Source organism: Marmota monax, unplaced genomic scaffold (genome assembly GCF_021218885.2).
Source record: "Marmota monax isolate L192 unplaced genomic scaffold, Marmota_monax_Labrador192_F-V1.1 WCK01_AAM20220418_F8-fsc00059, whole genome shotgun sequence".
Lineage (NCBI taxonomy): Eukaryota > Metazoa > Chordata > Mammalia > Rodentia > Sciuridae > Marmota > Marmota monax.
In genome coordinates, this window is record NW_026693595.1 from 11,108,733 (window position 1) to 11,112,758 (window position 4,026).

At 34.5% G+C, this 4,026-nt stretch overlaps 1 pseudogene; it reads left to right on the forward strand.

Moving 5' to 3' along the window:
* The first annotated feature begins 1,818 nt into the window (after positions 1 to 1,818).
* LOC124102932 (UPF0711 protein C18orf21 homolog) lies at positions 1,819 to 2,470 on the forward strand (annotated as a pseudogene).
* The last annotated feature ends 1,556 nt before the right edge of the window (positions 2,471 to 4,026 follow it).

Sequence of the window (4,026 nt, forward strand, 5' to 3'; positions counted from 1 at the left end):
TATTCCATGAAGAGGAACTAAAAAGCAATGGTGAAACTCAGCAGAGGGAGGTATTACACTAAAAGAAAATCTAATCAGAGGAGAAACCAAGTCATGTTAAATATCAAAAATAAGCAAAAATGACTGGGAATAAAAATCATGTCTCAATAATAACCTTGAATGTTAATGCCCAAACTCACTAATCAAAAGACATAGATTGGCAGATTGGATCAAAAACAAAACAAAACTTAACTAAAACTAAAACAAAAAAGATCCAAAAATATGCTGCCTCCAAGAGACTCATCTCATAGGAAGACATCCACAGACTGACAGACTGAAGGTGAAGGGTTGGGAAAAATCATACCACTCACATAGACTGTGGAAGCAAACAAGGGTTTCCATCCTCATATCAAATAAAGTAGACTTTAAGCTAAAGTTAATCAAAAGGTATAAAGAAGGACACTACATACTGTTCAAGGAAATCATACACCAACAAGACTTAACAATTATAAATATATATGCCCCAAATAATTGAGTGTCTATGTTCATCAAGCAAACTCTTCTCAAGTTGAAGAGTTAAATAGACAAGAACACAATAATTCTGGGTGATTTAACATACCTCTTTCATCACTGGATAGATCTTCCAAACAAAAGCTGAACAAAGAAAGTATAGAACTCAATAATATAATCAATAGCTTAGACTTAACTGACACATATAGAATATTTCATCCTTCAATGAGCAAATTCACTTTCTTCTCAGCAGTACATGGATTCTTCTCTAAAACAGACCATATATTATGCCACAAAGCAACTGTAAGCAAATAAAAAAAAGTAGAGATACTAACATGCATTTTATCAGATCCTAATGGAATGAAATTGGAAATCAACGACAAAATAAAAAATAAAAATTTCTCCATCACTTGGAGACTAAACAATATGCTCCTGAGAATGAACAATGGGTCACAGAAGACATCAAGGAGGTGATTAAAAATTATTAGAGGTGAATGAGAACACAGATACAACATATCAAAGTCTCTGGGACACTATGAAGGCAGTTGGAAGAGGACAGTTCATTGGATGGAGTTCATTCCTTAAAAGAAGAAAAAGTCAACAAATAAATGACTTAACATTACATCTCAAAGCCCTAGAAAAAGAAGAACAAATCTACATCAAAAGCAGTAGAAGGCAAGAAATAATTAAAGTCAGAGCTGGAATCAATACAATTGAAACAAAAGAAACAAAAAAAATTGACAGTACAAAAAGTTGATTCTTTGAAAAAATAAATAAAATTGACAAACCCTTAGCCATGCTAATGAAGAGAAGGAAAGAGAAAACTCACATTACTAACATATGGGATAAAAAAGGAAATATCAAAACAGACACTACAGAAATACAGAAGATAATTAGAAATTATTTGAAAACTTGTACTCCAATAAAATAGAAAATATCAAAGGCATTGACAAATTTCTAGAGTCATATGATTTGCCCAAATTGAATCAGGATGATATATACACAATTTAAACAGATCGATTTCAAGCTACAAAATAGAAGATGCCATCAAAAGTCTGCCAACCAGGGCTGGGGATGTGACTCAACTGGTAGCATGCTGCCTGGCATGCGCGGGGCGCTGGGTTCCATCCTCAGCACTACATAAAAATGAAATAAAGATGTTGTGTCCGCTGAGAACTAAAAAATAAATATTGAAAAATTCTCTCTCTCTCTCTCTCTCTCTCTCTCTCTCTCTCTCTCTCTCTCTTTGAATAAAGTCTATCTTTTTAAAACAAAAAAAGTCTGCCAACCAGTTCTTTTTTCGCTTGGTCTCGGCAGCAAGGGAGTGGTAGTGAAGATGAGGCAGAAGCACTATTTGGAGGCTGTGGTGCGAAGCCTAGTCGAGAGCTGCCCGGGCCAGGCCCGCTATCTCCTCTGGGCCTATAGTTTGTCACACGATGACAAGAGCACTTTTGAAGAACTGTGTCCATACTGTTTCCAGCTGTTGGTTCTGGATGACTCTAGAGTGCATCTCAAACACAAGGCCAAATTGACATGCAGAATACAGAAACTTCTTAATCGAGAAGCAAGAAATAATACACTCAGTTTTAAAGAAGCAAAAATAGTCAAAAAGTATAAAGACTCCAAAAGTGTATTTTTATTACTTGTAAAACATGCAACAGAACGGTTAAACATCTTGGTAAAAGCAGAAGCTTTTTGAAGAGCAGTCATACCACTCCTACCAGCAAATTCAGCCCCAAGAGACCAGAGAGACAGTCTCCAAGTTCTGCAAGCTTCCCCCCTAATGTACCTGGCTCCAAAGGCAAGATCCCAGCATTGATTGTCAGAACACCTATATCTGGAGGATCAACACCCCTTTGTTCCTCAAAGATTGTGAAAAAAGGAAAGAAACACTTCTCTCAACTAAAAATGTTGCTTAAGTCAGAATGAATCCCCCCAAAATTCAAAGATTGACTTCAGAAATTTCTTATCCTCTCTATGAGGTCTTTTGGACTTTGAGAATAAGAAATTTTTCCAATACAAATTCTAAAACTAAGTTAACAATATGAAAAGTTTTTTTTTAAAACTTATTTATTCTTTGAATACATGGAAATTAGGCAGACTTTTCTTGGCATTCTTCAGTGTAATAGGGAAAACATCTCATTAGTGTGAGTAACTAAAACATCACAGGTGGCCATTGAGGATCAAAAAATATATGAAAGTTTCTTGTAAATACTAAGGATGCATGTGGATATTGAATGATAGTATTTTTTCCTCTTTTAGTTTTAACAGTTTTCATTAAGCCATTTTCTTTCAAAATAACATTGAGAGCTTAAAAAAAAGTCTACCAACCAAGAAAAGCCTAGGTCCAGATGGATACACAACTGAGTTCTACAAGACCTTAAAAGAAGAACTAATACCAATAATCTTCAGGAAATAGAAAAAGAGGCAGCACTTCCAAACTCATTCTATGAAGCCAGTATCACCCTGATTCCAAAACCAGGCAAAGACACATCAAAAAAAGAAAACTTCAGACCAATATCTTTAATGAATATAGATGCAAAACATCCTCAATAAAATTCTGGCAAATTGAATACAAAAACAAATCAAAAAAATTGTGCACCACGATCAAGTGGGATTCATCCCAGGGATGCAAGGTTGCTTCAACATATGTAAATCAATAAATGTAATTCATCACATCAATAGACTTAAAGATAACAATCATGTGATCATCTCAATAGAAGCAGAAAAATCATTTGACAAAATACAGCATCCCTTTATGTTCAAAACAGTAGAAAAACTAGGGATAACAGGAACATATCTCAGCATCTTAAAGGCTATCTTTGCTAAGCCCCAGGTCAATATCATTCTAAATGGAGAAAAATTGAAGGCATTCCCTCTAAAAAGTGATACAAGACAGGGATGCCCTCTTTCACCACTTCTATTTAACAGTTCTCAAAACACTGGCCAGAGCAATTAGACAGATGAAAGAAATTAAAAGGATACACATAGGAAAAGAAGAACTCAAATTGGTACTATCTGCTGATGATATAATTCTATACCTAGAAGACCCAAAAAGTTCCACCAGAAAACTTCTATAATTAGTAAATGAATTCAGCAATGTAGCAGGATATAAAATCAACACACATTAATCAAATGCATTTCTGTATATCAGACAAATCCTCAGAATGGAAAACTATCTTATTTACAATAGCCTTAAAATAAAATATTTGGGAATCAACTTAACAAAAGAGGTGAAATATCTATATAATGAAAACTACAGAACCCCAAAGAAAGAAATAAAAGAAGATCTTAGAAGATAGAAAGATCTACCTTGCTCTTGGATAGGCAGAATATTACCAAAATGACCATACTACCAAAAGCACTATACAGATTTAATGCAATTCTGATCAAAATCCCAATGGCATTCCTCATAAAAATAGAAAAAGCAATCATGAAATTCATCTGTAAAAATAAGAGACCCAGAATAGTTAAACAGTCCTTAGCACAAAGAGTGAAACAGGTGGCAGACCTTAAGCTATACTACAGAGCAATAGT